The sequence below is a fragment of the Triturus cristatus genome, chromosome 6, assembly GCF_964204655.1.
Source record: "Triturus cristatus chromosome 6, aTriCri1.1, whole genome shotgun sequence".
NCBI classification, from domain to species: Eukaryota; Metazoa; Chordata; class Amphibia; order Caudata; family Salamandridae; genus Triturus; species Triturus cristatus.
In genome coordinates, this window is record NC_140589.1 from 1,588,221,376 (window position 1) to 1,588,234,795 (window position 13,420).

The 13,420-nt window shown below is 43.2% G+C and overlaps 1 protein-coding gene across 1 annotated transcript in view; it reads left to right on the forward strand.

The window, feature by feature from the left end:
- The window catches only part of FSHR (follicle stimulating hormone receptor), a 2,004,148-nt gene that overhangs the window by 533,977 nt on the left and 1,456,751 nt on the right, over nucleotides 1-13,420 (forward strand). The window lies entirely within an intron of this gene.

Below are 13,420 nucleotides of genomic sequence, written 5' to 3' on the forward strand. Positions count from 1 at the left end.
TTAATCGGGTCTTTTGGCTAAAATAACAAGGGTTGCCCTCCAAGTCCCTTTGCTAAATAGATAAAACGCACAATGAAATAGAACAGCAACATTGTTGTCACACATACAAGGGGGCAGATTTACAAGGAACTAACGCATCTGTACAGATGCGTCAGTTTCCTTGCACCAGCGCCAAATGTCCTTGAGCCATCATGGATGCGCTGTCTTTACAATACAGTGCACCATTGGCGCAAGGATTAACAGATGCGTCAGAAATTCTGACGTATCTGTTGGCCCAAAAGTCACGCATTGCTGGAATTGTGTCGCAAGCACAACGCAATTCCAGCAATGTATTTTGAGAGTTATACTTACTGTACTCTGTCACTCCTTACGCCTGCTTCAAGCAGGCGGAAGGTTTTGACGCAGTGGCGTCCTAAAAGTGGCGCAATGAAATCTTGTAGATTTCACTGCGTCACTTTTATGAAGCCTTCCTGTGTGGGAATGCCCAACCTGCATACATAATACCTGACGCAGGTATAATGTGACGCAGAGCTTTACAACGTGATGCATCTCCTTAGATGCGTCGCGTTGTAAGTAGGCCGCATTATTTGCGCCGCCATTGCGTCAAAAAAAGTGACGCAATGGCAGCGCAAGGAGGCGCAAGGGGCTTGTAAATTCGCCCCTCAATTGGAGAAAGAAACAACAATCCCTAAATTAAATTCACTGTTAATTATGAATTGAAGTTTCCAAAGTCTATCAACTGCAAATTTGGCTTAAGTGAATATTCTTTTTTTCCTTTACAAGCAGAAGTAAAGTAATGTAACTCGGCCTCATTTATATTAAATTTCGTATTTCTAGCAGGATTCTGGGTGACGTTTAAAGTAAAAATGTACATTTTAAAAACAAATAACCTATGAAGTTCAGCAGTTATAAGTTTACTGAGATAGTTATAGCTTGCAGCCCATCATGCACTGCTTTTGATCTCACATATATCATCACATATGACATCTCAAAAAACATCATCGATTACATCACTGATGAGATCATACAATCATTTATTGACTGTAAGTAATTCAACAAGCCACACCTTTGGACAATTTTCTATTTCCCTTGATGGGATTATTATCTTGAACACTTCACTTGACCCACAATTTTCAGTCAAGAGTTTGACAGGTATTATTTTGGCACTGTAAAGACACATTCTAAAGGCATTATGGGTAACACTGCACACATTCCTGAGATGGGCATAATGGCATTCAACCTCAGAGCCATGCTTACAACAGCAAGACATAAACCACCAATTCGTTGGACCTATATTCTACATTATTCAATAATCTGCAATGCCACAAAATCTTTATTATAGTTCTGAAAATAAACTTGCACAACTTTTAATAGAATGTATCTATACCATTGTATTGCAACTACTACCCCAGAAACGTGCCTTCATATCCACTGGTGGTTAATGTATTGTCAATAGCAGCTTTGGCCTATCTCACAGACATTTTAGAACAGGCTTTGACATTAAGCCACAAGCTACTTTCCAGCTTACCTCTACAACATACATCGGGTGTGCTCAGCCTTTACCTTGCTTAACATGGAGTACTTCTTCCACCCCAACCTTCAGTGATTTGTGAAAGGTGCACTGTATAACAGTTAAAATTCACAATTATTCTTGTCTTCAAGGTTTAAGCTATTTCCATGCTATTGACTTCCATGTGTACATTCACTAACTCTGTGTTGTATTTGATTATGGTATTATAACTGATGTCATCAAGGATGTAATTTTTTTTTTAAACTTCACTTTGTACCCTATTTCAAAACCCAACTATAACACCACTTCATCCTTTGGTATTTTCAATGAATATCTAGGGGGTTTTAATGTAAGCTAAAATGTTATATATGTATGTTGCCAAGGAGCTAACTGAGAGATTGCTGCTGGTGTTGAAAGTACACCTTTAATTCTGCGTGTTAGAATGTTTAACTGAAATTGATGAGGAACATCTTTGGGAACTCATAGAAAATTTGCCCCCATTTAAGCTTTATAGAGCACTAACCATAATATATATGACAAAACAACTCCCTTAATTTTATTTATTTTTAAAGAAAATGAAATGCTTTAATGTGTACAGCTTCCATTCCATCAAGATGGCTTCAGGTGTACCACAGTTTTGTGATGAGTGCAGAATGTTAGCTCTCTAGTTGTTCACTAGAGAAGCCAAACATCCTAAGCCTAGCAAGGCAGCAGACTGTGGCCATGGTGGGATCCGTAATGTCAGGGAGCCATTTTGATGAGGTTCTGGTGAATCAATTGCCTTTGACTGAAAGCTTCAAGCAGGATAAATTTGAATTACAAGCCCACAGAAGGTCCATTGCAAGACAGGTACTTTTGGCGCCTTAGCCCAGTAAAGACTGCATTTGGATTCAGTCACCTTTTTGGTGCTTGGATTCCTCCAGCGGGGCAAGACTGCAGGATGTAGCTGAACAGGGCTCCATGAGGTTAGATAACTTCTCTTCAAGGTCCTGATGAACCAGATTTGCTGCTGCGGAAAAGCTCAGAGTAGGAGAAACCTGAATCTTCAGCCCAGTGGCAATGCACTTTTGCCAGATCGGCTGGATGGGTTGGCCCAGTCCTCCAGAGGCCTTGAAGCCAAACAGTTCCCAAGTCCCAGATTTCAGGAAATGATAAGAGAAGTACACTTTCACACAGCCAAAAGTCCCAGGACTTTGGAGATAGCACTTGGGGATCAAGACTCATTCCAGGGTTCAGGGCAGGTCTTCTGAGCAGTTGCAGGAAATGCCTCTTGTAGCTTCTTGAGTCACTGGATCTTGAACAGGAGGTCAACGTTGTGACCTTCGAAGTCCACTTCTTTGTCTTGGTTTCATGAGGGAAAGCAGGTCCAGTTGTTCATGATTCATCTCTGGTCTTTACCATTAGATTCAGTTATCTTCTGATCTTCCACAGGTCCAGTAGTTTTCTGAGGAGGTTACTGTGGATGCCGCATTTGTGACTGGCATCTGCCTGTGGGTTAGGTTACTCCTAGATCATCCCTAACTAATGGGACTAAAGTTGTGAATTTCCTTGGAGTTACCTTCCCAATTTTACAGCATTTTATTTGGTCCCCAGTGAAAATGATCAGACAGCCCATCATCTACCTAAAACCAAGAAGGCAAACCTTTCTTCCCCAGTACAGAGCTTGGGCACCTATTTCAGAGGTGTGGCCATGGAAATTCGCAGGCCCTCCTCTCTGGTCAGTCAAAACTAGTTCTTATGGCAACACCTCTTCCACTAAGTTTGGTTCCCTGCCTGACTAGAGGAACTAAGGAAGGGCCTGCCCAGGATTCAGCTAACATTTGCCTGTTATACTCAAGGCCTTCCTCATGCTCTGCGAGGAGCAGTTTTTAGATGCCATCAATGAGGATACTCAGCTGATGGGTGACAGTTGGAGCTCATGCAAATAGGCCACAAGAGGCTTTAATCAGGAAAAAGGTTGCTTTCTAAAACTACCTTTTTCTTAAAAGTTATCAAAAATGTAATTTTACTATTACATTGGATATTAAATAAATAATACAACAAATTTTTTTAACATATTTCTAGCAGTTTCCTTAACACAATTTGCATTAGTAAATGTAATAATGTAACCCAGCGCTTTCCCATAGAACCACCAGCCCTTCTACTGTGGAAATAGCTTTTGGCACCAATTCACAGTAATGGCATGTTTAACATTAAACTATTACATGTCCTGCTTTTAAATACCATGCACATGGCCTTCTGGAACTGATAGGAAATGCACTCTCATTTTAGTCTCTGGAGCACGTTTCACAACATCTATGAGGAAATCATGAGAGAAATCAGTTTTCCTTTAAACATTGTCCATGAAATACTGGCTGAAGGCCAGTATTTTTCACAGAGTGCAATCACCTTAGAACACACCATAAGTATGGTAGCACCAACAATATGACGAAAATAAGTTATAACCCTTTATATGTGCTCCTGTTTCTGACCCTCAGAACCTGGCAGAATGCAGCACACATAGACGAAAAAGGAAAGAGGAAACAATGAGGAAAAATAAAAAAAATCTCCTTGTTAAGCCCCACCTCGGAAGGCATATGGATTTGGTGCTGCTACAGGTTTACATCACTTTGTAAATCTGGGGAAGCATCAAATTCCATGGGTGGTGCATGGGAAAACTCACTACAATGCCCATGGAATTCCTCCCAGGCACAGAGTAAGGTGACACAGTAATTTGCGCTGTGTTGCCTTACTCATGATTTATGAGGCAACTCAAAACCATGCAAGGTGACTTTGCGTGGCTTCATAAATCGGAGTGAGAGCCCAGTATCACGCATGTACCAATTTATGTGGTGCAAATAATACCCCTAGGCCAGTAGGACTGAGCAGACCTGGTATATCTTTGCTTTTCCTATTGCCTGCCAGCCACAACCCCACCCCCAAATCGGGATCTCTGCATCGAGTGCACACCCACTGGAGCAGTGAAAAATACCTCCTACCCAAACCCATTAATTAATAATCAAGTCCATTTAGGAAGGCAGGTTGAACAGAGATTAAAGAAGCTTGCCATACACCAAGAGCAGACTAAGGCATCCACTGTGAGCAGGATGTTGAATTAGTCTAGGGCTCGGGACAAAGTTGCCTTGATTGGCTGATCAAGCCATGCCCCTCTTCTCCTGTTTACTGACAATTCTCTCCTTCCTCCTTCCTCATTTTCATTCCAGTCCCCAGAACAAGACTTTTGTGCTTGAATAGCTAAATCAATATCATCAACAATGTCGTAAAGGTACAATTCATAAATGCAATGATAAAATTAGTAAAATACAGTTTCACCACCGTTCTACATCCAATCCCTCCCTTCTAGTATGCCTTCTGAAATCTAAACTTTTGAAAAATTGTTACTGCAAGAAATAACTCAACTTAAAGATTCACACAAATATGTACTGTAAGAACACAGGCTTTTGCAGCCCCCCCACACTTTTTGCCCCTATTTTGACTTCTAGCTGCTGGTTTTCGAATTTGAGAATGCACTGAGATCTGCTGTCCACACCTCAGTGCCCCTGTCTGACTCAATACAAAAGATATGTTGTTAGAAATGGGATTTCTGGCTGGCTAGGGCTTGCGCCCAAGCCAGGCAGAAACCACAACTCTAGTCAGGGCAAGAGAGTTACACGCTGAAGATAACCCCTGATCATCCCCTTGGTAGCTTGGCACGAGCAGCAGACTTATCCCAGAGGCAATGTAAAAGCGCTTGCACAACACACACTCAGCGGCAACACACTAGGCACACCACAAAAGAAACTCCACACCAGGTTATATATAAAAATAGCCTTTGTATTATCATAAACACATTAGAATCATAATCACACATCTACACTGTGCCAACTGGCACCAGGTCATAATTTTACTGGGGTTTATAGACAGGACCGGGCCAATCAGGCCACGGTCAGAACCATTAGAAAAGCACTAGTAGCAAGATGTAAAGCAACCTGTAACTACTGGTACAATAATGACCTCAGCATTATCACATTAGACATAAAACACATTATGCATCTCATTAGGCTTAAACCATATTACGCCTAGATCACATTGGGCATAAACATATTATGCAGGAACTCAGTAGTGCACCACAGTAACACTACTACAAGGGGCTCACATCACCTTAGGGCCTTGCGCCCTTTTACCGTCACTCAACTGACCCCCAGGTCAACTGGCCTTTCGCTGGGGCCCCTACTGCCCTATGTCCAGAAAGTCAGGGCGCTAAGGGGGACCTCTCAAAGGGCCCCCAGGCTGCCTCGGCAGCAAACACAAACGTTGCAGTTGCCGACTGTCAGGCGGGGCAGCTGTGGCAATAAGCACCAACAATGTGCCTCGATCGGCACTTCCAGTGTGCAATTGTGAAGCCCTACTCTGGGACTTTGCAAAACAAATGGCCCCCAAAAAGGAACTCAGCCTTGGCACTTCTGTGCCCCATGAGTCCCCTGGGTCAGGACTCTAGCAATCAAAGTGCCCCCTTCTCCGAGGCACCTCTGGTGCAGCTCTGGCAGCATTAAAGCTTCAGAGAGCCCCCCTCCCCGGGGCTCTTCCAATGCCACTCACCGCACCCCCACTAAATGGGCGTCTCCTTGCTGGGTAAGGGGGAGAGTGCTGCTTCCCTCCGCTTCCCGACCGGACTCCTGCAGTGTCGATCTCCGGGTTCCGCAGCCACGCGGACTGCGCGCTAAATGCCCCTACGCTCACCGGTGAACCTGCGAGGCTCAGACCTTGTTTTTAGACCCTACACGGGGCTCTCCTGACTTCACCCGGGCTGAGCTCTACTTCCTGCCTCCACTCACCACAGGGAACCAGACGGCCAGGACACGGGCCTCTGGCTTTCTCCTTCCTGCCGTTGGGCCACTTCTCTTTCCTGCGTCAGACGTGGAGGCGGGGTAGGCTCCCTTCCTCCTTTAGAGGCACAGCTCTGCCCCAGACCAGGCATCCTCTGCCTGTCTTCCAGACTGCGGCGGTGCCTTGCGGCAGCTTCTTTGCTTCTTGAGGCGAAGTGCGGGGTGGGCACCCGCTCATGGAGGCAGGAAATAGCGGGGTGGGCTCCCGCTGAAACTTCAACACCATAGCGGGGTGTGCTCCCGCCAATGAACACCATATGCGGGTTGGGCACCCGCTTTAATTCAAGACACCCGCTTGCCTCTGATGTGGTGTAGGGCCTCTGATGTGGTGTAGGGGGGATCCCCACTCCGTATTCCCCCAGGACGCTCTGGCAGCACCGCGCTGCAGAGCATGCACGCTCTATTTCTCCTGGCAGTAAGAAGATAGTGCCCACAAGGCGCTAGAAGGCAGGCAGAAATCAAAGTCCTTGGGGCTGGAATAAAGTTCTAGCTCACACAAGGCGCTGCACAAGGGGCAAAGCTGGGCCCAGGCAGGCCAGCACACAGGGCCCTCCAGCAGGGAGGCAGTCCCTCGTGGCGGTTCCTCCTGAGGCCCAGCAGGAACAACACCCCTACATGGGGTCACAGCCCCTACATTTATACTTACATATCCTTTTTCTGCAGTACAGGGCTTTAGGGGAACCAGATGCAACTGGCTCAGGGAGGAATTGGAGCACTTTGTTTAGAAGACTCCTCTTCCCCTTTGTCAGGTGGAGGCTCGTCATCAGACACACCACAGGGGGGCAGAGCTAGCATTGTACAGGCTAGGCACAGGCCTATTCAGGGACCAGGGACTACTCCTCCCACTACTCCAAATGCAGATTTCCCATTCAGCCTAGAGCTGACTCACCCTGCCCCTCCTGGAGCCACACACAACTCACCAGCCCCTGACACTCAAAAGCCGGACATGCAATTCACATCAGGCAGGCAGACATATAGCACACAGAAATGCCAACTTCTAAAAGTACCATTTCTAAAATAGTTATAATAAATCTGCGCACACCATTGCGTAGCATTTATTATCACTATTCCAAACATGCCAAACTTGACCACGCTGCACTTCTCATATCAGGAATTACCACCGAAACACTTATCAGGGAATCCCCAATGCATTCCTATGGGAGGGCATCTCCACAGTAGTGAGAAACTAAAATGGCTGTTTGTCACTACCAGGACATGTCATACACTTAAGGTACATGTCCTATCTTTTACCTACACAATGCACCCTGCCCATAGCTAGCTAGAGCCTACCTTACGGGTGACTGACATGTAGTAAAAGGGGGGTCACAGACATGGCACACACTTTAGGTGCCACGTCACAGCGGCTGTGACACTGCGCGCACAGGCCCTGCAATGGCAGAGGCCTGAGATAGGTTTGCAAGGCTGCTTTGGTAGGTGGCGCAATCAGCGCTGCATGCCCACCAGTAGAATTTAATTTACCAGCCCTGGGTATATGAGATACCACTTTACAAGGGACTGACAAGTAAGTTAAATAGGCCAAACAGGTGTAGACCAATCTTACCATGTTTATCACAGAGAGCACACACACTTTATACTGAACAGCAGTGCTAAAGTGCCCAGAGTTCTAAAACCACCAACACCATGTCGGAAAAAAGGCTAGGAGAAAGGCAAAAAGTTTAGGGATGATCCTTCAAAAAAGGCCAAGTCCAACATATGTCAAATCGAATGGCCACAATTGGCAAGTGCTGACTTACTTATATGTCCCTAGTATATGATGCCAAGGGTATCCAGGGCATGTAGAAAATAGTATCCACTCAGGTCTTCAGCACTGTTTGTCTCACCCTGAGTGTGACAAGAGACAACATTGCTCCCAGCCTGCTACTGCAGACTTCCAGAGCAGTGTTTACACTGCTAGTTCAACTTTGACATTTAAACTAATTGCAAAGCCACAACTTCCATAATAATATATTTAAGTCTCTCCTAAGAAAGGGTCTATAAAGCCCTATGGCAGGGGATTGTATATTGTTACGAAAGGCATATAGGTTTATGCATATACATATGTCTTAGCAGCAAAACACTTAAAGTTGTAATTTTGCTGAGGAAAAGTAAGTAGCCCCATTGGTTAGTACAGGGTTACTGGCTGCCATCCCAGCCTGGCTAACTTCTGAATGGGACTACCTATCTAGGTACTTACTAGAAGTTATCAAATTAATTGTGACATTCAATCCAACGTGGTGCCCAAATAAAAATTGATGTCACTATTAAAGTTAAGCAACTTTTAGAAAGTTACCACTCTGTGCCCCAACTGGACCAGTAGCCACATATACGCTCTGTCACACAGACAGCTTTCTGCACACCTGGGGAGAAGTGTGAATGACTCCCAGGTTTATGAGCAAAAGCAGTTGCTGCAGAGTGAGGTGTGACCTCATCTCTGATGAAGGGCACTTGAGGTTTTAGCCCAAAAGGAGAGTTTCGAGGGAGAAGTCGCATTTTAAGGGCCACTAGAGGTAACACTCCCGAGTAGGCTGTCTTTTTTTCATGTAGATAAGTTCGAGACAAGGCCAGAGAAGAAAACCCATCCCCAAACAGGTTTTCCTATGGGCATGTAGTTCTCAGGAAGCCACCCCTCTGGGTAGAGAGAAGGTCCCAACATCTTGAGGGCAGCAAGAATATTGTATTCTGGGATTGCCAAATGCTACACATTACCAAACCTTTGTCACCAAAGAGGAGGGGACCTACTAGTTCATTGGCTAGTGACTGCATTGTCCCCTCAGGGCACTTTTCAGAGATAAAATAGTAACCCTGGCCCTGAGATCATGTTGGATTTGAAGAAAGGACCGAAGAAGGACTTCCCTTCTGCCCTTGAAACTACATGAAGAGCAGCTGCACCGTTGGAAGGACTGTGACAGCTGCCCTTTGGACTTGTAAAGTTTGGACAGTGGCTCCAGATCAAAGCAGTAACTCCAAGGATCAGTTGGTTGATTTCCTGGCACTAGTTCCAGGGACACAAGAGCTGAAGGATCCCAAACCGGCAAGTTGGTAGCCACCACAGATGTTTTGCCACTAACTGCCACCAGGTGGCCAAAGTGACCAATCCACAATACCCAAAAGTTGTACCTGAGTCCGCTGGACCATAGAGTGCTGTCAGAGACTGAATTCATCAAGAAAGAGGGACACTGGTCACCACAAAGGATTTTCACTGTGACCGCTGTGTTGCAAGATCAGTAGCCCAGCTGCAGCTGTCCTTTAACTGGCGCAAGAGGATATCGTGGGACTCCAAATTCCATGGCCTAAGTCACCCCATTACACCCGTGGACTGAGGACTCAAGAGCAACTCAACCCCATTGATTGCGCAGCACCAGGACTATCTTTGAGCATCTTTTTCTACTGCATCCCCAACATCAGAATCACTCCGTTGTCATTTAAGGCAGTCATTTCCTAAAGGCTGGAACTGGACTGAAAAGACCAGGTAACTTTCGAAAGTAACCTTACTGGCCTGCTACATCCATGCCTTGTTGGATTTGGTCACGCAAGTTGGACTGGAGTTGCCAAACAGCCCATTTTTCAAACGTTATTAACTTTTTGTTGTTCAATGCTTGTTTGCAGTTGAATTAAAAGTTGTGTAATGCTTTAAAAATCCATATCTCTGGAATCATCTAGTGGATTTTGATAAAAGGTGACTCAAACGAGCCTGCCTGGACCCAAGACCGTTTTTGCAGTGTATTCAACGACAAGTTACCACAGCCATATCATAATACACCCAAATCCTCATGCATATCTTACATTCTTTCTTCACAAAAAAAACAGTGGATAAGGGTGGGGGCATTGCTATCATTGACCAAACCAAATATCATTCTGAAATAATTTGTCTTCTTTTCATTACTGATTACTATTGTCCTCTTCCTGGTAACCCACTAAACAAATACAGCCCTCGATTTAGGCATTGTTTCAAAAAGAACTCCTGTTCCTTAAGAACAGTCCAAGAGCATAGGTACATATTGCCTAAAATTCACAAACATAACACTGACCCCCCTCGGCTGTCTAATTGTTTCTGGTTATTTGTCAATTTCGTAACCCGTTGGCCAACACATTTCTGCCTTTATCAAGGACTTTGTAACCATGTCAAATACCTATATCAGAGATAGTATAGAAATGTTATGTATCATTGAGGACATGGATTTTGATCCTATATTATCAAGTAGTTACTGGATATGAGACAGCTACCCAACAGAGTACCAATTGACTTTATTGTTGAACTTCTAGATACAGCACTGAAACAAAACTGCTTTTTGTACGGAGATACCATACCTTCTACCTACAAAATAAGGGGGTTTTGATGGGAGCCTTCTTTGCTCCCAATGTTGGCATTCTTTATGTAAATGATTTTGAGACTTCTGTCGAGCTTACATCCAACAATTATTTTTTCAACAACATCTGTTTGTGGAAACGGTACACTGACAATGTCTTGTTAATTGGGAGAGGTAATACCAAATCACTCCCAAGCTTCATTAACTGGCTGAATAACAAACACTCCCAACTCACATTTACTTTTGATGCCAAAACTAATGATTTACCCTCTTTTGACTTGATGATTCGTGTTGATGACGGCAAACTAGGCACAACACTAAATCTACTGAGAGATACACTCTTGGAGTACTCCAGTAACCACCATAGAGGGTTATGTCATGGGTTGCCTTTTGGACAGTTTCTATGGATCTGTTGGAACTGCAAGTGGTGCAGAGACTATTTTCGGGATGCAGAGGTCCTCGTTAATAAATTATTTGACAGCTGCTACTAAAAACATCTGATTTCTCTGTGCTTAAAAAAGACTGATATTGTCCCAGGGAGTCATTACTAAATGGAGAGAGACCAGTACTCACATTCCTTTTGTATCTACTATTTTTCTATCTAGTAACAAAATTAGCAATATCATTAAAAGGAATTGGATTATTCTCAGGTTCCACCATTTATTTTTTGATCCCTCGCTCTTTTCTTACTAGAGGTGGCACAATTTAGGAGATCATTTATGCCATGCTTTGGACCCAGAAGGATATATATGATAATCACATAATCATTTCCAGTTGGGGGTTTACCTCAGATTACAGGAAATGATAAATGTCAAAACTTTTCAGCATGGCCCCAAACTTTTAACACAAAAAATTAAACATGGCAACATTTCTCACCATCTACAACAATTCACAAATTGTAGGTCCATTAATGTGGTGTACACCATTTGGTGTCCTTGTGGCCTTTTATATATTGGCCAAGCAATCCAAATGATTAAAATGCATATTATAAAGCACAAAAGTTGCATTCACTCTAAAACTGATAATGCCATCCTGCTGTCTCAACTTATTTCACAAAATCACACTGAGAAAGATCTTATATGTCAAATCAATGAACAGCCCTATCTCCTAGTATGGTTGGAGAGTTATCAGAAATACTTACACATTGTGAATTCCTTTGAATCTCCAGATGCAACTCTGTTAACACTTGCTTAAAACTTTCGATGAATGCAACAAATTGATACCAATCTAAAACTATTTAGATTGAATAATTAGATCGTAAACCATATCATACTAGATAGTTCTGTGTATTTTGTAATCTTTCATCAGTTTCTTCTTTGCATATATGCTATATCATTGAGATCTTTCCTTTGTCCAGGTTTCGCGTTGTTTGAACTATCTCTCAATGGTAATCTTATTTCAGGTTGTAAGCCCTCCCCTCGAAAAGGGACAGATAATTAAGAACTATATTATCATTGTGATTGATCATGGTTCCATCTAAGTCCCCACTTTGTCAAGCACTACCAGTTAGTGCGCTTTGTGCTTTGGTGATGGTTGTACAATTACGGCTATGGTGTACAGTCCAGTTTTCTTGTCCTTGACACCACTATATACATTTTGTTATTGTTATTGTGGAGTAACAATTGTTCATTTTCAGTTTTTTCTTAATAGTGCCTTTTTATTGTGGCTTTAGACAATTTTTGTTTCATTATTTCCTAACTTTATATTATTCTTAAATAGGCTTTTGTCTACAGATTATTCACTATTTGTCCTCCATGCTGCCCTTGCATGCGGTTACCCTCTTTCTTTCAATTCTTCACGCACCTTCTTGTATATTTCAGTGTGCCTTTTACATGCAGATCATGTTAGTTGCCTTGGTGTGAATAATCTGCGCTCTCCAATGTTTCTCTACCTGGCACGGATACTTTACATAGTACATGAGTGCCTTCCAAGGGTGCACCGTGTTTACTTTGTCAATACCATTCATTTGTGCACTCTAGTGTTTTTCTTCAGCTGTGATGTTTTATGTTGCACATACAACTTTTTCCTAGAGACCCTCCCCTTTTTAACTCCTTGGTGTTATAACAGAGTTCCATACACAAATCCTTCGTGCATCGGAATGCGGCACTGCTTTGTGATGGAGGAGATCTCTCCCGCTAGGTATCGTTTATCTTTTTGTTCCTTTGGGTTTGTTCTACCCTTATTTGTCCAAGTTTTTTATAGACTCACTTTAGCCCTTTGTTTTCTATTTGTAGGCTTAGTGACTGGCCACTTCTGGGCACAGTCTCCATTTGTTTCAAGCAGAACGTCTTGCTACTACCTCTTGTGAATATGCCTACACAAACCCTTACTTAATTATGTTTCCATATCCAGACAGTGTACTTTCCTTCAAAGTCTCTTTTTGATAAAAAATTTCAGGAGTACTACGATTACAAGTTCATTTCATTCGTTTTTTTTCAATTACCCACTTCACTGGATTTAGTCGGTAGTGGCACATTTTGACACCTTATAAACGCTTTGTTTAGACTAATTGACCAGATCCTTACAGTTTGTTTCCTTCTTCAGATGACCCTAGTATGGATCTTGCAGATACCTTTGATATGGTCTTTTGCTACTCTTACCACATTTTATATTTATGGGGAATCATTCTCTAATTTTCTTATATGATTCTTTTTTATGCAGAATCCAATTATTTGGAGTTCCTTTCATGTTTTGTCCTGATGAATTATGAAAGGTCAAAAGGCTGTCGACATTATGTG